The following is a 23,029-nucleotide window of genomic DNA, read 5'->3' as shown; positions in this document are numbered from 1 at the left end:
ACAAAACACTGGACCTGAGCCTGGCGGGCTATAGTCCACAGTGTCACTCAAGAGTCGGACACGACTTAGTGACTAAATGACAATAACAGAAATATCTTATTCCACTTAAAAAATAATAAAGTGAATGAAAACAATATTAATACCTGAAACCATGAAACTTTCCGAAAGAGAACATAGCAATAAAACTCCTCGACATAGGCCGTGGTGATGGTTTTTTGAATATGACACCTAAAGCACAAACAACAAAATAAAAAATAAATGAGTGAGACTACCTCAGACTATAAACTTCTGCACAGCACAAGAAACCATCAACAAAGTGAGAAGGCAAGCTAAGGAGTGGGAAAAAATTGCAAACCTTGTATCTCATAAGCGGGTTAATGTCTAAAATATATAAAGAACTCATACAACTCAATAGAAAACAAAACCAAGTAACCTAATAAAAATGGACAAAGGACCTGAATAGACATTCCTACAAAGATAATGCAAAAGGCCAACAGGTACTTGAAAATACACTCAACATCACTAGTTATTAGGGAAACAAAAATTGAAATCACAATGAGATGCCACCTCATGCCTTTTAGAATGGCCAACATCCAAAAGCCAAGAGTTGGTGTGAATGTAAAGGAAAGGGAACCCTTGCAAATTGTTGTAGGGACTGTAAATTGATACAGTCATTACGGAAAATAATATGGAGGATCCTCAAAGAATTAAAAATAGAGCTACCATATTATCTAGCAGTGTCACTTCTGTGAGCACATCCAAAGGAAACAAGAACACTAACTCAGAAAGATATCTGTACCTTCATGGTCATAGTGGCATTACTTACAGTGGCCAAGCCACAGGGTCCACTGATGGATGAATGGATAAAGAAGCAGTCTGTGCATGCGTGTAATGGAATATTATTCAGCAGTGAAAACTGAGCAAATCCTCCCATTTGTGACACCATGGGTGAATTGACTTTGCAGGCATCATGCTAAGTGAAATAAGTCACACAGAGAAAGACAAATACCATATGATATAATTTATATATGGAATATAAAAACAAACAAATTGAACTCAGAGAAAAAGAGATCAGACTTTTGGTTACCAGAGGTACAGTGTGATGGAAGGGAGAAATTGGAAGAAGGTAATCAAAAGATACAGATTTCTAGTTAAAAGATAAACAAGTACTAAGATGTAATGGGGGGCTTCCCTGATGGTTCAAATTATTTAAAAAATCTGCCTACAATGCAAACGACCCAGATTCAATCCCTCGGTTGGGAAGATCCCCTGGAGGAGGGCATGGCAACCCACTCCAGTGTTCTTGCCTGGAGAATCCCCGTGGACAGATGAGCCTGGCGGGCAACAGTCCATGGGGTCGCAAGGTCGGACGCGACTGAGCGACTGAGCACAGCACAGCACAGTGACTCAGAAATGGTAGCTGTGGTTGTTGTTGCCTTTGTCGTAAGCTCTTGGCTGGAGTGCATTAGGGACAATGTATTTTTAGCACCTATTATGACCCTTCGGAGATGATTCAGAAAGCCTGAGAGGTTTACTGAGCACACTTTCAAATGTGAGGTTGAAAGGAGAGTGCAGTAGTGGAACCACATCTGCAGGGGAAGGCACGTCCTCCTGTCCTTGTTCCCCATCATCATCGCTCCAACAGCGAGAGGGTCGATGTCAAGAAGATGGACACTGGAGAGATGAACACTACATTCATAATCCCTTATCTGGATTCAAGAACAAAAAAAAAACATGATTTTTGCCCATTCTTTAACTTGTCCCTAGTATATTCTGTCCTTTTCACTATTAAAGCTAGTCTTTCTCAGGCTCTGTTCTGAATAACTTCCAGAGACTAGATGTCATTCTTTTGAAGTCATAGGATAGGAGGCTGCTTGCCAGCCTTAAAAGTCTTTAAAAACTTATTGTGTTTGAGCTGCTTCAGCCAGGGCGAGCACAGGCAAAATGCATCCTCTTGGCTCAAGCAGAGCTGTAAAAAAACGAAGTTCCAAAGTTTGCTTTTCAGAGTCTCACACTCAATGTGGACAATTAAAAAGCCTGACCCCAAAAAGACTTTCTCGTTGACTGACAAGAATTTTCAAGAAAGTTGCCCAGCAACCCCCAGAACTGCCATTTATTTGGCAAAGAGGGGACTGCTTTTTGAAAGAGACTGAGGGTGTGCGTGCTCAGTCATGTCCAACCATGGACTTGTAGCCTGCCAGTCTCCTCTGTCCAGGGAATTTCACAGGCGAGAATATTGGAGCAGGTTGCCATTTCCTCCTCCGGGGATCTTCCCAACCCAGGAATCTAACCCATGTCTCTTCTGTCTCATTCATTGGCAGGCAGATTCTTTACCACTGTGCCACCTGAGAAGCCCTAGAGAAGTCACTAAAATAAAAGGCAACTTCCCTTTCATGAAAAAAAAAAAAAATGAAGAAATGAAAGAAGTATTTAGAGGACAAGTAAAGGAAATACTAAATTATATTGAAAAATGAAAGTAAGAACTTAACAAATTCATTACCAGAAATTTGGCTTGAACTAAAAACAAAGAAGCTCATAAAAATTCTTGGATAGGAGACCCATAGGAATCATCATTAAGACTTCCCTGGTAGCTCAGACGACAAAGCGTCTGCCAACAATGCAGGAGACCTGGGTTCGATCCCTGGGTCGGGAAGATCCTCTGGAGAAGGAAATGGCACCCCACTCCAGTACTCTTGCCTGGAAAATCCCATGGACAGAAGAGCCTGGTAGGCTACAGTTCATGGGGTCGCAAAGAGTCAGACACGACTGAGCGACTTCACCTTCACCTTCAGGAATCATCAACCTCAGAGGTCTTCGAAATGTTCACAAAATCTGAAATACATGTTAGGGACATCAAGCACACCGAAAGGTCCCCTGGTGACACCGTCAGAAAAGCAATGTATCACAGACTGATCCCTGCACTGCATTCATAGTTTCTTGGACACAGAAAAGAATAAGCGAGAAAAAAAAGACAGATTTTTGATGTTTTATGTAAAGCATAATTGCTTTCAACATCATGGTGTTTATCTTGGCTTATCTGAATGAAATTTGCCTTTGTTCAGGCTTCGTGATCACTGCAAGCTTTATGATTAAAACCAGAAGCAAGTGAAGCATGAGAATCATATTGTGATGTACAGCTGGCACTTGCTCACACAAAGCAGGACATGACTGCTGGCCTTCAGGGATCTTCTCTGGTTCACTCTGCAGATGAAAAGCTGAAAATAGAGCTGTCTAGAAGACTTAGAACACAGACTTATGGTTACCAAAGGGAACATGTAGGGAGGGGTAAATTAGGAGTTTGGGATTAACACATACACACTAGTCTATATTGGACTTCCCTGATAGCTCAGTTGGTAAAGAATCCACCTGCAATGCAGGAGACCCCGGTTCGATTCCCGGATTGGGAAGATCCCCTGGAGAAGGGAAAGGCTACCCACTCCAGTATTCTGGCCTGGAGAATTCCGTGGACTGAATAGTCCATGGGGTTGCAAAGAGTTGGACATGACTGAGCGACTTTCACTGCTATATATCAAATAGATAATCAACAAGGACCTACCGTATAGTATAGAGAACTCTACTCAATACTCTGTAATAACCTATGTGAGAAAAGAATCTGAAAAAGAGTGGATATATGTATATATGTAACTGAATCACTTTGCTGCATGCCTGAAACTAGGGCTTCCCTAGTAGCTCAGTTGGTAAAGAATCTGCCTGCAATGCAGGAGACCTGGGTTCAATCCCTGAGTTGGGAAGATCCCCTAGAGAAGGAAGTGGCAACCCACTCCAGTGCTCTTACCTGGAGAATTCCAGGGACAGAGGAGCCTGGAGGGCTACAGTCCATGGGATCACAAACAGTCGGAGATGACTGTGCAACTAAATTTCACTTTCACTTTCATAGACACTACAAATCCCCTTCGAATGACCTGTGCACATTGGAACCAAACAACTGAACCATGAGACTCCAGGGGTAGCAGGTTATGGAAAGGATGTCCCAACTGCTTTGAATGTTCTCATGGAAATTCTTCTTCAGCAGTTTCCCAGGTCTGGTACTTCTCCAAGTAATTAGGAAATCATTTATTAGACCGTGATCATGTTTTGCCTCAAAACTCAGTTTAAAAGAATAACATCATTATCTTTATAGATGACAGAGGACTTGAGAGTGGAAACTGGGACTTATTTGCATTGAATTCCCATCATGTAACCAAACGTCTTTGACAAATGCAGTTTATCCTCCCCTTTCAACCACATGAGAGGAAAGTAGCCCATAATCCCTTCCATAGTTCACAAAACCGGCAGCTAATTAGGTGTTTTGTGGATCCATGATGAAACGCAGGACTTTAAAAATATTTACACATATTTTATGAATTATCAAGTTGCAGAGTAAGAAGCAAAATGACCAATACACATATGAAAATTACTGAACCTCATTTATAATCAAAGAAATAAAAATAAAGACATTGGGAAAGCATCCTTCCCATTAAATTGGTAAAATTGGTGAAGATCTTGGACTTCCCTGGTGGCTCAGACAGTAAAGCGTCTGCCTACAATGTGGGAGAGTAGGGTTCAATCCCTTGCTCAGGAAGATCTCCTGGAGGAGGAAATGGCAACACTCCAGTATTCTTGCCTGGAGGATCCCATGGATGGTGGAACCTGGTAGGCTACAGTCCATGGGGTCGCAAAGAGTCAGACACGACTGAGCAACTTCACTCACTCACTCATGGACAATAGTCATATGCATATAGTCCTGATGACAGTGAAGAATGGTCCACATCTTCTGTGGGGGGAGAAGGATTGGCAAAATTAGCAAACGCTTTAAAAATTCGCATGCCCCTTAAATCCAAAATTCCACTGCTTTGAATGTATTCTAACAAAATAATGGATGTGCATAAGCAGTCAACTTCAAGAACATTAAGCACAATAACTCATGAAAAAGCAGAACCTACAATTTTTAAATTGTATCAAGTGAGATATTGTTTCTATCCATATCATGCAATGCCATTTTGTCATTGAAAATGACATTGAAGATCTTCTTTCTTGTTTCAAAGACGTACTTGTAGCATATTTTGGTTTAAAAGAAGGTTAGAAAAATTATGATTTTATTTTCAGTAAAAACAAAGTGTTAAAAGGTGAAAAGGTGGATAGGGTTTTGATGGCATTAATTGGGTCAGGAAAGTCAAGAATGGCTGGCTGCCAAATTTCCTTGTCACTTTCAATTTTCCCAAAGAAGAAAAATGCAAGGAACAAATCCAAATAGCAAACAGAGCAGCGGCTTATTAGCTGAGTTGGTCCATGAGTTTTCTTGGGTGAATGGAGGACCTGTGTGGGGTTTCTGTCTCCCCACCACAGCCAAAAGCGGACAGAGTCTTTAGGCAGGCACACAGAGACAGGAAGGAAAGCCAGGTCTAAGTTACGGATCTCCCTGCATAGAATGAGGAGAGACAATGAAAGGGACTCTCTGGGCACCACCTTTTCATCAGTCCCCGGCCCACCAGTAAACATAGCCAGTGAATGCCATGGAATCCCATCAATAACAGTGGCTTCTTCCCTTCCCTCTGGTCCTGAGGGGAGGGGAGTAAGCTTGCAGGTGGACTGAAACATCGAGATGCAAGAGGTTCAGGCCACACTACACTGTTGCAATAATCTGCTGCTGCAAAACACACCACTCCAAAACCCAGAGGTTCACAATAGCATTATTTCTCGTGTTCTGTGGGTTGGCTAGGCTCTGACACGCTGCTCACCCCGTGTGGTGTAGCTGAGCTGACTCATGCAGCCGCATTCAGCTGGGTGCCTGGCTGGTGCTAGAACCTCTCAGCTGCATCTTACACTCCAGTGTCTCACTCCTCATTCAGCTGTTGTTTGGTCACTAAGTCACATCTGACTATTTGCAACCCCTTGAATGGCAGCACACCAGACTTCCCTGTCCTTCACTATCTCCTGGAATTTGCTGAAACTCATGTCCATTGAGTCAATGATGCCATTCAACTATCTCATCCTCTGTCATCCCTTTCTCCTCCGGCCTTCAATCTTTCCCAGCATCAGGGTCTTTTCCAGTGAGTCAGTTCTTCTCATCAGGTGGCCAGAGTATTGGAGCTTCAGCTTCAGCAGCAGTCCTTCCAGTGAATATTCAGGACTGATTTCCTTTAGGATGGACTGGTTGGATCTCCTTGCAGTTCGAGAGACTCTCAAGAGTCTTCTCCAACACCACATTTCAAAAGCATCAATTCTTTGGTGCTCAGTCTTTTTTAGGGTCCAACATTCACATCTGTACATGACTACTGGAAAAACTATAGCTTTGACTAGGTGGACCTTTGTCGGCAAAGTAATGGAAAGCAAGTATCTGGAGAAGGAGGCAGCTTTCGCCCCTTATGAGGAAGCTCCAAGCCACTCAGGGATAGGTGTACACCCTCTATGAAGGGGACCACCGTTGCTTGCTATAGCTACTCTAGCTTGTTCCACAGGGTGATCTGTAACATCTCACATGAGTGCCTCTTACCCCCAGCACAGAGTCAAAATATGCTCTCTAAACAGAAAATAGACATCAAGTGGTATATTCTGATGAATGAATGTTAAGTATGAGAAACTCAGAATTTCTCTTTTATGTATAAACTCTGAATCTTTTATGACTTTGGGGAGTGGGGTTCCAGGGAGCACACCAGGATATTATAGATAAAACATCACACTTTCCTCTTTGAAAGGCTCTGTGACTCTGATGATAAGGCAGATTTTGCTAAACTGCCCCCTCCCCCTTCAGTTTCCTTCCTCTAGGCTGAAATCATGCATGAGAAATTCCAAAGAGGATCATATTTTTCCTAAAGGTTACAGGCTTAAATTATAAACTCAAGTCAATAAGTTAGATGTCTAAAAATTCTAAAAATAGGGGTGGATAATAAGAGTGCTTTCTCAACCAAAACCACAAAGGGCCCTCTGTTGCACTCAGAAAAAGCAGTAGAAACTAATCTTTCTCCCCAAGTGGAAAAATGGGGAATAGAAATCTCCCAGACGCCTTGCATTGTGTGCACTGACGATGTATTTCCATCAATATCATTTATTGTTGTCTGAAGTCTTATTTTCAGGCCATTACATTCAAATACTGAATCAGACCATATCCGCCAAGATCCTCTGGGAAGAGGAAACACTTCTTACTGGAGGCAGGCTTGTTCTCTGGTTTTTACCATCAATGATAACATGTTTCTGCTGAAAGAGGGTCACAGAATCTTAAGTAAGCAATTTTGGGGGTGGAGAGGGATCTCAGTTCCCCAAGCAGAGATCTAACCTGCACCCTCTACAGTGGAAGCACCAAGTTTTAAGTCCTAGACTGCCAGGGAAGTCCCTTAAGTAAGAAATTTGATAGAGGTTCTTGGGAACATGGAGGAGTCTGGAAGTCTCTACGAGGTGGGTTGTGAAATGAACAGAGAACAACCTTGACAGAATGGCTCCAGCTTCACGAAATGGAGGGATAGGGCATTAAAAAAAAGAGAGAGAGAGAGAGACGAAATGTTCCAGCACTGCTATGGTCCAAGTGAGATGGAATGTGAGTTCAGAGTACTGCCCACCAAGCTTCCCAAATCCCACCTGCCTTCAACAACTAACCTATGTGACCAGTCAGAAAGAAAATAATTGAGGCCAGAAAAAAAAAAAAAGTAGGGGGGAGGGGTTCACATGGCAAGCTAGGAAGGCAGCCAAAACGGTAATCCGGAAGTACAACGATCTTTCTAAATCATTGTTCAACCATTGATTAAATATAACTTTATTCTTTTCAACATAGGTAATAAGTTTTACAGTGCTTCCCAGCTGGCTCAGTGGTAAAGAATCTGCCTGCCAATGCGGGAGACACAGGTTTGACCCCCTGAGTCAGGAAGATCCCACTCCAGTGTTATTGCCTGGGAAACCCCATGGACAGAGGAGGCTGGCAGGCTACAGACCCTGGGGTCACATAAGAATCAGACATGACTTAGTGACTAAATAACAACAAGTTCTATACATACTTAAAATTTTTTCAGATACACAAAGACATAGAAAACAAATAAGTAGATCTTTTTACACATGATTTAAAAGAAAAAACAACTAGTTTCATTTATTTATTTTTGGTTTCACGAGGTCTTCACCGCTGCATGGGCTTTTCTCCAGTTGTGATGAGCAGGGACTCCTCTTGCTTGTGATGAGCGGACTGCCCACTGCGGTGGCTTCTCTTGTTGCAGAGCACAGGCTCTAGGGTTCGTGGGCTTCAGCAGCTGAGACTCCTGGGCTCTAGAGCACAGGCTCAATAGCTGTGGTGCATGGGCTTAGTTGCTCTGCAGAATGTGGGATCTTCCCAGATCAGGGCTCGAATCTGTGTCTCCTGCATTGGCAGGTGGATTCTTTACCCCTGAGCCACCAGGGAAGCCCCACAAGATGTTTCTTGCTTGGAATTTGAACAGTTCAACTGTCTTCATTTTCCTCACGGAAGCCTTGCTTTCAGGCATACGTTTAACAAACTAGCTTTCTGTTTCCATGCTTCCAATCCCAGCTCTTTGTCAATTTCTCCCCTCCCTCTCCTGTTCTTTCTCTTTCTTTCCCTCCTTCCTTCCATGCTTGTCTCCAGTCCAGGAAGAAGTTTGACAGGTCTAATCCTCCCCCTTCTCCCAGGGGTTCACTGTGGGCATCTGGTCATGTGACCTCTGGTCCCTACTCCAGGAGACTCTTCAGAATAGAAACCGTCCTCTGAAGATACCAGTGGCTCTTCCTATTCCTGGGAAGTTGAAGGAGACAGCAGCATATGCTGCCACCTCCTCCCACCAGGAAGCTGGGTTTGGGAGGAGAATACACAGCATGGCCCCTCCGATGCCCACCTGCAAGTGACTCCACGTGGCAGGGATCGAGGAAGGAAGCACATTCACGGTCCTGGGGGTCCTCCCCTGGGTGTTGCCGGTCTTCCAGGGACAGGACGCAGCAGCTGCCAGTGGATGGGCTGAAGAACACATTACAGATTCTACTCCCAAACCAGAAGCTTAAAGCTAGTTCTAGTTACTTCAGTTGGAATCTATTAGACAAAGAAGAAAAAGAAGTTAGTTGCTCAGTCGTGTCCAACTCTGTGTGACCTTATGGACTGTAGCCCACCAGGTTTCTCTGTCCATGGGATTCTCCAGACAAGAGTACTGGAGCAGGTTGACAGTCCTTTCTCCAATATTAGGTGAAACCCCATGAAATTGCCAATATTTGACTGCCTTGACCTAAAAAAATGGTCAAACCCAATCTCCTGCATGTCAACCTAATATATCCTGTATTGTGTCTCTAAATGACAGAGAAATTGTGCCAGTAAATGAAAACCTCCATTCATCATGTTGACTGCATCACTCCCATGCTCAAAAATATTCAATGGAAACCCCCTTAATGTCACCATCAAGTTCACATCCATCACAGGGGCAAGCAAAGACCTCTTCAAGGGTCTCAGCCTACCGATCAGTAGTACCCATTTGTGCTTCCCAGCACCCACTCAAATCTGTCTGCACAAACTTTCCAAACCTTTCTCTCCCTCCACCTCCTGAAGTTCAGTGCATGTTGTTAGTGTTTGCAAAGCTTCCAACCTGTCTCCATTTCTTTTACACAGTCAATGTAACCAGTCTTCCAAAAAGCAAAAGATAACTATAATCAATGGAGAAGGCGATGGCACCCCGCTCCAGTACTCTTGCCTGGAAAACCCCATGGACGGAGGAGCCTGGTAGGCTGCAGTCCATGGGGTCGCGAAGAGTTGGACTTGACTGAGCGACTTCACTTTCACTTTTCCCTTTCATGCATTGGAGAAGGAAATGGCAGCCCACTCCAGTGTTCTTGCCTGGAGAATCCCAGGGACGGGGGGAGCCTGGTGGGCTGCCGTCTACGGGGTTGCACAGAGTCGGACACGACTGAAGCGACGTAGCAGCAGCAGCAGCAGCAACTATAATCAAAGTGTGATGAAGAAATTGACCTTCTTTTTCTAGAACCTGAATATTTATTTGCAATTGACCTCACAAATTCAAAAGACAGTTCTGAGTTTCTGTTCAAATAGTCATAACTTACTTGATCTTTAACCCACAAAAGGAGGGATATGACAGGATAAGCCTCGGTCCACGGGACTCTTCCATGGGCTTGAGGAAACCGACAATGGTTCCTCTCCCAGGACAGTACCACCTGGAATTCCTCGGAGGAAAAAACGTTCTCCCAGCAGCTTAGGTGGGAGTTCTCACATTGGGGCTTCCTCTAGGAGTTCCTCAGGCAATTGGTTTCACAGAAAATTGGCCTTTCTGGCACTATATTCTTCCATAATAGTGATAGATGGTTGAATCATGAGAAGCCAGAGCCCAAAGGACCCTCTTGCTAATGAATGCTCACCGTAGGAGGTCACTGGGGCTGGTTAGGGGCCACAAATGTTGCTTCCCAAAGATTCTACAGTTCATATTCCCTGAGTCGTACTCTGACCCTGACAACGAGCATGTGACTCGTCTTCTGGGACACTGCTAATGAGAGCCACGTTCAATAGGCATGCTTACCCCTTCCTCCTGACACCTGTGTCTTCTATTTTTCTCTAGGAAACACTTCCCTCCCCCACCCCCCAGAATTGTGTTTAACTTTCAGATAGGTTGAATCAGGGTTGATGAACACATAGTTTAGTTTGGGTTGCTACAGCCACCGTTCATGCCCCCCAAGACATGGATTCTGTGAAAAGTAGTTTTTATGGAAGACAATTCCAACAAATACTTGTAGCAGAGTGGGAAAGGGAGATAGGTAAGGACAGGAGACAGTAAAAGGTTCAGGGTCGGGCAAGTCGTCTCTGAGTGCGATGAGAGTTTAAATAGCCGAGGATCTCTGGGAGCCAGCAGAGACACTTGCTTCAGAGGTTCCTCAGGGAAACAGTGTGTGTGTGTGTGTGTGTGTGTATACTTACCCCCTCCACCACCCAGTCATGGAGGAGAGCTGCTGAGGAGTAGGGGTGTGGTGAATTCCACAAATGTTTGGTCATCTGGCAGGTGTGCAAACCGAGTTTCATGTTAGAGAGAGACGTCAGGCTAAATAAATGCTGGAAATTGGAAGGTAAGGGGGAGAGAAGCCAAGAGTGGGGAAAGGGTGCTGACAGTGTCTGCTGCAAAGCTAAAACTCAATTAAAGCAGAAAAGAAGCAAAGGCATCAGGAAAGACCAAGTGAGAAAGATGCTAATCAGGAAAGAAGCTCTGGAGCCTGTAGGCTGTTGGGAGGGGCCAGGTCCTGATGCCAAAACGAGGGTCTCAGGAAGAGCTCCTGCCCATCAATTTCCTCTGGTCCCTCGGCCACCCGTGTCCTTGCTCCCACAGTGAGCCATAGCGGCCCCCACCTCCCCAGGAGACCCTCCAGACCAGCAGGCAGGTCTGACTCAGGCTCCTGTGGAGTCACTGCTTTTGCTGGGTCCCAGTGTGCATGTAACTTTGTGGGCCTACTAAGAGCAGAGTCTGTTCCCCCCAGTCCTGTGGAGCTCCTGCACTCAAGCCCTGCTGGCCCTCAAAGCCAGATGCTCTGCGGGCTCCTTCTCCCAACAACAGAGCCCCAGACTGGGGAACCTGACATGGGGCTCAGGATTCTCACTCCTGTGAGAGAACCTATGTACGGGGGAAAAAAATCTGAGAAAAAGAATATATGCATATGGATAATTGAATCACTAAGCTGAACACCTATGGCAATCTACTCCAGTACTCTTGCCTGGAGAATCCCCATGGACAAAGGAGCCTGGCGGGCTACAATCTATGCGGTCACAAAGAGTCGGACAAGACGGAGCAACTAAGCACATACGTGTACATGCTGCACACCTGAAACTAACACAGCGTTGAAAACCAACTACACATCAGTGAAATTTAAACAGAAAAAAAAGCTCTGTTACAGAATCTTAGAAGGGTACTTAATCCATTCTTAATTTCCAGCAAAAGCCATCCATAAATTACTGACACGTTAATTGTGGAAAATGAGGCACCATCCTCAAAGTTTCCTAGTTGAATAATTGAGGCTTCATTCCAACATTTGCACAGCTCTGGTTCCCTTCCCTTTCCAGCTCCTACCTCTTGTCTTCAGTCAGAAGCGTCCCCTTCCTGCCCAGGACGCTCACACCAGGCTCACTGTGACTGCGAGCCGCACAGCCTGGTTGGAGCCTCTCCATCCCCTGCGAACTTCCCGCCTTCGAGCCCTGACGTGCCCCTCCTCTGTTCCATGAGCTCTCACCTGTGCTGGCTGCTCCCTCCCAATAGACCTGTCCTTGCTGGTCCCTATGGGGGACAGAGAAGCCCATCCTGATTCCTGAAATCTGTGACTCTCACTGGACAGAAGGGACTTTGCAAGTGCGATCAAGTTAATAATTTTCAGAGGGGGAGATTATTTTCAATTATCCAAGTAGCCCAATGTCATTCAAAGGGGCCTTAATAGATGAAAGAAGAGTCATAGCCAAAGAGAGACCCCAAGAGTATGACCCTGTTTGGAAACAAGGTCATGCACCCTACATTTGGTACAACTGGTATCCTTAGAAGAAGAGGAGGGACACACAGAGAGAATGCCATTTGATTATGGAGGCAGAGACTGGAATGATGCGTCTAAAAACTAAAGAATGACAAGGATTGTCCAAACACTGGAAGCTAAGACAAAGGGATGAAACAGATTGTCCCCCAGAACTTTCAGGGAAAGCATGGCCTTACCAGGGCTTCCCAGGTGATGCTGCTGGTAAAGAATCCACCTGCCAATACAGGAGACGTAGAGACATGGGTTTCATCCCTGGGTCAGGAAGATCCCCTGGAGGAGGAAATGGGAAACCACTCCAGTATCCTTGCCTGGAAAATCGCAGGGGCAGAGGAGTCTGGAGGGCTACAGTCCATGGGATGGCAACAGAGTCAGACACGATTAAGCATCTGAACACATACTATGGCATTACCAACACTTTAATTTGGGTTCTTAGCCTGCAGGATCATTAGACATTAACTTTTCTACTGTTTCAAGCCACTCAGATTGTGTTACATTGCTAACAGAAGCCCTAGAAACCAAGCCACTGTTATAGAATTGATGTGAAGGTTAAATTTAATAATACATGAAAATTCTTAGGCATATGGAAAGTTTTAAATGAATGTTAGCTATCATTATTGCTTCATAAGTATTAGAATTATCAGTAATAAGTATTGGATTTATCATTAATTTTTTATATTTCCCTTGGACATTTTAATATTTTTATTGAGGTGTAGTTGATTTACAGTATTATGTTAGTTTCAGGTGTGCAGCAAAGTGATTCACTTACACATTTAAATATATTTTCAGATTTTCTATTACGGGTATGTCATTCATTTTTAAAATACCAGTAGAGTGATTATTGGCATTATTCTTTAGGTACCTCATGTGCAGAGATGACTTCTCATACCTCCTCACTGATAATAAACCTTTTAAAAATTTAGTTTTAATTTCTAAGATGATATACATTGGTATATCTCACATAAAGGCTCTCAAGGGTCCTTGATAATTTTGTAAATTTATAAGATGCCTTGATAAAAGCATCTTGAGACCAAATGCTTGAGAAACTCTGGAATAAAAGCTTTAAAGTAGAGGTCTTCTTTATTTTTATTGTTCAGGAAGCTGGTCTTCCCTCAATATATAGTTTTCAAGCATAGTTGATGGTGTCAGCCTTCTGTGGGGTTGGACTTGGACAGTGAGATTGCAGAAAATTATTTTATGCTTCTTTAATACTGGCTGGGGTAAAAGGATACATATATTTAAGTGTGGGCTTCCCAGATGGCGCAAGTGGTAAAAAAAAAAAAAAAAAAATAGCTAACGCAGGAGACAAAAGAGACACGGGTTCAATCCCTGGGCCGGGAAGATGCCCTGGAGTGGCTTGGCAACTCACTCCAGTATTCTTGCCTATAGAATCACATGGACAGAGGAGCCTGGTGGGGTACAGTTCATAGGTTTGCAAAGAGTTGGACACGACTGAAGCGACTTAGCAGGTACACACGCATATGTAAGTGTGTGCCTGTGGATTTCTGTATATTTACACACAGGAATTCCATCATTTAGTGAACACCTCCCAGTTGAAACTTAAGGAATGAGCAAGAAGAGAAACAGAAGAATCCAGTTGGGATACACACGGGAGACAAGTCTAGGTGCAGGAAATAAACACAAGTTAGCACATGTATACCTGTGATGGATTCATTTTGATATTTGGCAAAACTAATACAGTTATGTAAAGTTTAAAAATAAAGTAAAATTTTAAAAAAATTAAAAAAATAAAAAAAATAAAAGAAATGATATTGTCTACAAAACCCACGATTCCCATATATAAGTAAATAGATTTACTTTGATATTCTCTCATTTCTCTCCCTATTTTTTGTTATTTTAGGAAGCCATCAAAATTACTCTTAACACTGTGTACAATCCCGGAATCCAGTCCAAACTATGCAGACAAGTACGTCATGGCTTAGACCGAGGCAGGTTTTCCTTTTCCACCTAAAAGGCTCAGAGAAGAAGCCAGAAAAGCTAGAAAACCCAGTATTTCTCAGCAAGAAGGTCATCTCCATAGTTTTAAAATGGACTGAAGTGCTTGTCTCTCACATCCATCTTGAGTCTTCGGAACCCAAAATGGAGCTCAGTCAGACATATGTAGACTGCCAAGGAGGAAACTTCTGAGTGCTGACCCAGATTTGCTCAGTCTTATCTGCATTGCTGCAAGAGTCAGTAGACCCTTGTCAATGACCTAGGACCACTGGGAACCCATACGCCTGAGATTGGGGATCTGGGTCCCTAGAAAATTGCTGATGTTGAAGTTGGGCAAGAATTATACCAGGATGGGTGAACAGACTTGCTTGAGATCCCCTGTTAAGTTCCTCCAGTGGTGAGAGAGCCTACATTCCCCTTCCATATAATTGGTTTATAGCAGGAAATGATAACTTGTTCCAGTGTTCTTGCTTGGAAAATTCCATGGACAGAGGAGCCTGTTGGGCTCCTGGGTTTGCAAAGAATTGGATGCAACTGAAGTCACTTAGCACACACACATGGTCTGTCTACAGTACCAATTATAAACCTGAAATGTATCAACAATTCTTCAATAATATCACAGTAACTCCCTTCAGCTACCACAAGTGCTCACAGGATGTGACCTCAAAGACTGAGTGCTTCTCTTCCAACACAAGTAGAAACATGGAGACCCAGCTTTCCAGCGGAGTCCCTGATGAAACTGCCCACCACAGCCGTGGAAGTTGGTGAATTTCCCAGGCCTTGCATGTCAGTGAGACAACAAGGTAACCTCACAGGCCTCAGCTTCCACCTCTGTAAGATGACGGGAGTCAGATGGCTCTGCAGTCACTGATTCTATGATTTCTGGAGTCCTAGTCAAGCCCTAGACTCAACTCCAAAAGAAATCTTTCACTTTTATTTATTCCTGTCTCCCAGACTAAAATCTGTGAATCTGATTGGCAATCACCAAAAAAAATTGATGAAAAGAAGAAACAGTTAATCTCATGAAATGAGAGATATGGCTTACAACATAAATGATGCAACCACACCATCTGAGCACACGGGTGTTTTATGGCCTGAAAGTCTCTTTCGGGTGGTGACACTCATAAACATGCCCCCTGTGAATAAGGGACATTGCATAAGGCTGCCTTCTCCTGCTCACTAAGGGTGTTTTGTCCACCTGTAATGTTAATGGAGTTGGCATCACTGCAGGAAGGTGGCATGGTCCTCCTGAGTCTCTCCATTCATACTCCAATAACAGTTAGGAACTAATAAGCGATAATCCAGGAAATTTTAGAACTGCCACAGAAAAGGAAAACAATGGTCTTCCTGACAATAAATTGTTTTTGTAAGGCTGCTTGATCGTGGCGTAGTCTGTTAGGCCAGGTTGAAGCTGGCAGGCACTGGTCAAGAGTATTTATTCAATTTAAGTGAAAGTAGATCCAGATTATGGAAAAGGAGTGAGGAGAGCAGCCAGTCAAAATAAGCCAAGGTTCCGCTAAAGGGAGGAAAGATCCCTAGGTCCTGAGATTACACGAGGTCTTTCCAGTAACGTATATGATACTGGACGATTGCAAACGTCCACCATCACCTTTATATACAAAGACTAGAGTCAGGACACCTCCTTTAATTATGCACACACTGTTTTATCAAAGAAGTTGTGAACCATAGGCATCTCCGGATATTGCAGGGTACCGCAAACATCCAATGTCTCAAACCAGCCTGCCAACTGTACCCTGTTGCCTTGGCAACAGGATGCAAGCAGGCATGAAAAAATCCTGTTGCCTCAGCAACAGGATCTCAAAAAAAGAGGGTGGAGGCTTTAAGCTGTGACTATGGCAAAGGCTGTAGGTTCAAGCTGATAGGTGAGATTTTAGTCCAATTACAGTGAAAAATACAGAATTTATGCTATGATAACAGTCATTTATCTATTAATTGACAAATATTTGTGGACTGGCCTCTAGGTGTAAAACACGAGCAATGCACTGTAATACACTGAGGAATGCACTGAGGACCACAGTCTGGTTTGTGCCAACACACAGGAATAAATATTAATTGATTAATCAAGGGATGTTCTTAAGAAGATCGTAATACAGTGACCAAAACTTACTAGGTCTTGAGTGTATGTGATAAAAGAGTGAAGCCCCTGTGTATATTATCAAATTCCACTATATAAGACAATTTATTTCTAAGTTGAAATAAAATTCTATGACACTGAGTTAGAACCGTCAACATATGTATCAAGTGAGTAAGAGTATATAACACTTCGCAGAAACTGGAAAAGGCCAGGCGCATTTGTAACTTTCTCCCGGCAAGTGGTAATGCAGGCGGAGGGTTCTAGATCACTCAGATCACTGAAAATGACTAAAATTGGACATTGCAAAGGAAGTACTAATTATTGAATCTTAATTGTTTTTTCCTGACACATTAACTCAGATTTTTGCTAACTCTGTCAATATGCACAAAACATCGAACATTAACAATAAGAATATTTATATCGTATGATTACTTCAAAGTAGATTTTTTGGGCATTTGACTATGAGAAGTGAATTCAACTTTCCTTTCCCTCTTCTTATGATTTTTGAGATGCACATATCAAAATAAAAGATGGTTTCCACACACACTTCAATCCCTCTCAATACACACATGGAGTTCAAATCTCTCAAACTGTGAATGTAAGAGGTACAATTTCTCTAGGAAATAGTTACTCGGTTTCTTCAAATTTAGTTATACATCGACCTTGTGATCCAGACACAAGGCGTTTACCCCAAAGAGGAAAAAAAGTGTGTGTCCATATAGACACACATGTTCATCACAGCTTTATTACTGGAACTCAAAAGTTCATTAACAGATGAATGGATTAACAGCTTGCAGTATAGCCATACAGTGGAAAGCTACTGAACAATATAAAGGAATGAACTATGAGACACTAGCAGAGACAGATCTTGAAATAATTACACTGACTGAAAGAAGTCAGGGAAATGAGAGTATGTACTGAATACTCTATGAGTCCCATTTGTATTAAATACTCAAATGCAAACTAATCTATAGCACAGCAAGCAGAGCCTTGACCGTCTGGGGTGAGGGGTGAGGAGCACCAGGACAGTTTTAGATAGATATGTTCACTACCTTAATTGTGATTTCACAGGGATACGAAGATTCAAAAACAGAAATTTCACACTTTAAAAAAATGCAATTTATTTTCTATGGATTATACCGCATTGACTCTGTTCAAATAACTTCTTACATTCTCTAGAAAAGTTACTCAAATAGAACATCATATGATCTGTGTACCTTCATTGAAAGCAATACATAAAAAAGACATCATGAGGTTAACTTTCGTCTGCTTTTTGTTACTTACTAGATGGAACTTAAACATGTCAATTTAGCTATCTGTTGAAGAGAACACACAGGTGAATGAACATTTTAATATTCTTTGTCTGGTCCTCTGCCGGCTGTTCAAAGTCTTCCCGGTTTTGTGACTCGAAATTGCTCATTCCTGCTTATTGGGTCCACCCTAATCTGTTAACTTAGAATCTGAAATGGGAAATGCTTTGGATACCCTTTGGCAGAGCAAAATGTATGCTGCTCAGAAATTTGTCCAATGCTCTTCTAAGGGGCTTCCAATCCCAGCCTCGTTTGTGTTCATCCCCAGCCCTGATACAAACCTAGGAGCACCTTCTGAGGCTCAAAACTTTCCTGCCAGACTCACTCAACCTTTTTCATACGCTCCTCCTTTTCCTGTCCCAAACCACAGATCCTTCTTCCTTAAGTAATCCTCAACTGAGATCACTAGAAATTCACTTAAACAATAAACATTTAGCTCAAGAAAAAGCAACTAGCTCAAGATTACAGAGATAGCTCATAGGTGTCAGAGGCAGGATATGCATATAGGTCTATCTACTACCAATATACATCCTATACTTTGAAAAAAAAATAAACTCCTCAATTTAAACAAATTTCAATCTCCCCTTGGTGATTCAATAGAAATTTCAGGAATATAATTGTAAAATAAATCCTTGTGGGTTATTTTTGCTCATCATAATGTTTCTAGAAAGTGATGCATTGCTATATTTAAGGAATACAACTGGCTTTCTACCTTAGGACATCTGGAATTTTTTAAAAATTCAAATCTGAAGAAAAATAGGCTTGAAACTTAAGGATTTCTCCTCCTGTGACTTTTTTTATTCTTCTAGTTTGAGAGTTGAGGCCATTACGATGTTTGCAAAAGTTGCCTCCAGCAAATACACAAACCTATTAAATGGAGTTAGTGAGGGAAATGTGCGTCCTTGAATTTGGCTGCTGTCATCATTTTTACTTCCTAACTACTTAAGATTTTTCTAGGAATAGGAGTTAATTAGCATCTGCATCCACGGAGAGGATGGACACATTCTGGGTATCAATATAGCAGCAAGGAGAAGGCAATGTAAATCAGACAAGAAAATTATCACCGATATGGAAATCATCACCATTATAGGATGTCACAGTGCTGTCACAGCGCTGGCACGATTATGTTTACTGCAGTTTTACTCATTATAATGCCATTTTTTTTAATGTGTGCAGCAGATCATAATCCATTTTCAGTTAATAGTAATTCTAATAGTAACAGACTGACACTGCCCAGATTAACTGAGGCAGTAGGGGAGAATTAAAATAGCCTATTTTATTAAGACTAGTGCAATGTTTTAAATTGTCTAGAATGTTAGTTTTAGCAGAAGAGAAAGAAAGAAAAGCAAGAAATAAATAAAAAGTGTAACATCAGTTACATCTTGTGGAAGCTTTGCTTTGGAACCACAAACAATGCACAATTTCTTTTGTGTTCTGAGACATCCATATTCCATCTCAGGTATACCTTTACCGAGTTTTTTCCCTTTGCTTAGTCAATAACCATGACCTTAAATACGTATATTTAGGGATCTCTGGTGCTGGATGGAAATTCATCTCACAGAGGGAATCTCTTCTCAGTGGCAAACCACATTCCACACTTTTCATGAATGATAGCACAAAGAAAATTCAAAATAGGAGACAGATCCCTGCTGCATATTACTGTACATAAACCCAATCCCTAAATTTCAAGGTACTAAAAATATCAGCCAGTGTGATCAGATGCTTAAACGGACCACGTTGGGAAACTGGTTTTGCCACCACCGACCAGTGGGCAGACGAAGCAGGCCTGGGGCAGGGTTCTTCGCTGTGGTGGATGGAAATCTGCTAGCTCCAGTGCCGTCTGAATCATTTCATTGCCTAATTTTATTTATGAAACCCTAAAGCACGCTTCTTCTTCTATGCCCTACTTACCAAGCAGAGAAGCAATATGTTCACATTAAACCAGAAAAAATGATGTCTGGAGCCCTGAAAATAGCTAAATCCATAAATATTTATAATAAAGGAAAATTTCCTCTTCAAATTTAGATATTAAGAATTACTTTATTTTGAACTTAAAGATAATTATACAAAGCTGGATATTTTGCTTTAATATAATTAAATGCATATGATTATGATCCTGCTATTATGATAATACTTTCTTAGTTAGAACTTCTTAAAAGCACAAGAACGTACTAATGAGCTGTCACTGAATTAAATAAATTGGGGAATGCGTTAATTATTACAATTCCATCTAAAATTTGAGTATCAAATTTACAGTACTTGATAATGTTTCACGGTCATCTCATAATTAATGTAGTACCCACAGTGCGTTCTCTATTATTACTAGTTCAAAGACAGGTTTTCAAGAAGCAATGATACTAATAAAGATGAGAACGGTGTCATAATCTGAAAGGATCATGTTAAAAATACAGAAGACACGGTCTGTGTCGAGTTACTGATCACCATTCTGTTTGCAGTCTGCGCATAAAAAAAAAGGGAAATAACTGAATGTGTGTGTTAATGTTTCTAAGAGCATTTCAAGAGGCCGGAATCAGGTAGTTCCTCTCAACATACAGAGGAAACAATATGCAGAGAATCATCATGTGGTCAAGTTTTAATATATTCTAATTCGGACTGCTCAAAAACAAGAAATGCCACTGAAAACCAGCAGTGCTCACTTCAGGCGTTACCTAGCCTGCAATTAGACGTGAACAAGGTAAAGGAACGCCACACTTATGCTCCATTTTTAACACAAATTACATGAGGTCCGGATCTTGCTACACTGCACACGTAGCACATTATAAACATCTGTCAGCAGAGAAAGAACTAAAAATCACGGAAAAATTGACAAATTACTATCATCTTTTGCCCGGTCTAGTGTAATCTTCTCCTTTCCAGTGTCCCTGCTTCCCCTTTTGGCTCTCTGCAGTATAAATAGCAGCTAGGTGCACCGTTTAAAACGTTATGTCAACCCTTTATCTCAACTCATAGCCCTTGCCTATATCATGACACCTCAGGATCCGCCATCATTGTTGAGCATCTGGATATTTGCATGACTGCCCCTTTGATATAATCGGGTTTCTGCTCAAATGTCACATTAGAGACTTTTCCATTCCATTTTGACATTTCTATGTAAAATAGCCTGTCTCTCCACGGCCTACAAATTACTTTCCATTTCTGTTCAGTCCCTAAGTTGTGTCTGGCTCTTTGCGACCCCATGGACTGTAGTGTGCCAGGCTTCCCTGTCTTTCTCTCCCAGAGTTTGCTCAGCCTCATATTCATTGAGTCAGTGATGCTACCCAATCATCTCATCCTCTGTTGCCTTAGCTTTTAAAATATTTTTGTCCATAACACTTTAAACATCTTTTATGTTTTGTGTTATGTGTCTCCCCTCACTATGAAGGTAGGAGTCTTCTAACTATTTTGTTCACTGTTACCGCATGAAACTGGATTAGTCCCCAGAAGAGAATGGTTGCTCAGTAAATTGTGTCGAATAAAGGAAATAAGAGACTGATTTTTTTAAAGTGTTGCAAAGATATTTTCCACGTTAAAACAAGAGTTAGAAATCAAAATCATAGCATACTTTTTAAAAGAAGTTGTCAAACTGATTCTAAAATTAATAAGGAGCAACAACAGATTTCAAAGAGCTAAATCAAACCTGACAAAGGAAACAAAATTGGAGAACTTACAGATTCCAATTTCAAGACATATTACAAAGCTATGATAATCCAGACAGTATGGAATTGGCCTAAGAACAGGCATACAGATCAATGGAGCAGAACAGAGTTTAGAAATAGATCCACATAGACAGTCAAATTATTTTCTCAACAAAGATTACTAGTACAATCGATGTAAAAAGATTAGACATTTTAATAAATGATGATGGAAAACCTTGATACCCATATGGATACTCTCTTTATTATTCTATGTACAGAATTAAATGAAAATGGATCATAGACATAAACATAAAAACTATAGCCATAAATAATTTATTTATAAAAAAGAGCCTGTTTTTGCAGCTATTGATATAGGGAACAATTTCTTTAACATGATGCAAAAAGCACTGACAACAACAAAAAGTAAATAAATTGGACTTTAACAAAATTCAAAATCTCTGCTCATAAAAATATCATTAGTAAAATAAATAATCAAGTCATAGACTGCGAAAAATATTTTCAATACATATGTTTGACAACAAATTCATATCTGGGACATTTAAAGTACTCCTCAGTTTAGTTCAGTCTCTCAGTCGTGTCTGACTGTTTGTGACCCCATGGACTACAGCATGCCAGGCCTCCCTGTCCATCATCAACTCCTGGAGATTACTCAAACTCGTGTCCATCGCATTGGTGATGCCATCCAGCCATCTCATCCTCTGTCATCCCCTTTTCCCACCTTCAATCTTTCCCAACATCAGGGTCTTTTCCAATGAGTCCGTTCTTCAGGACTCCTATGTATCAACAAAAACAGACAGATAATTCATTAAAAATAATGGGGGAAAGAGTTGAACAGAGACTTCTTTCACACATAAATAGATACATCAATGGCCAATAAACACAAATAAAGGTGTTCCACATCCATGGTTATCAGGAAAATATAAACACAACTCACAAAGAAATATCCTTTTACATCCACTACAAAGTCTAAAATAAAAAAGATTGGCAATTCCAAACGTTGACCAGAATGTGAAACATTTGGAACTCTCATATATTGTTCCCGAAGATTTTAAACAGTATATTTTTAGAGAACTGTTTGGTAGTTTTTTTTAAACATACAATACATTATGACCCTGAAATTCTATCCCTAGGTATTTATCTAAGAAAAATGAAAATATCTCCACAAGAAACTTACAGAAGAAAACTCAAAGCAATCTTACTGATTCAGTTCAGTTCAGTTCAGTCACTCAGTCGTGTCCGACTCTTTTCGACCCCATGAATCGCAGCACGCTAGGCTTCCCTGTCCATCACCAACTCCCGGAGTTCACTCAGACTCACATCCATTGAGTCAGTGATGCCATCCAGCCATCTCATCCTCTGTTGTCCCCTTCTCCTCCTGTCTCCAATCCCTCCCAGCATCAGACTCTTTTCCAATGAGTCAACTCTTTGCATGAGGTGGCCAAAGTACTGCAGTTTCAGCTTTAGCATCATTCCTTTCAAAGAAATCCCAGGGCTGATCTCCTTCAGAATGGACTGGTTGGATCTCC

This window comes from Bison bison, unplaced genomic scaffold (assembly GCF_000754665.1).
Source record: "Bison bison bison isolate TAMUID 2011002044 unplaced genomic scaffold, Bison_UMD1.0 scf7180017864236, whole genome shotgun sequence".
Taxonomy (NCBI): Eukaryota; Metazoa; Chordata; class Mammalia; order Artiodactyla; family Bovidae; genus Bison; species Bison bison.
The sequence above is the reverse complement of the archived record's forward strand: the minus strand, read 5'-3'. Positions refer to the sequence as shown.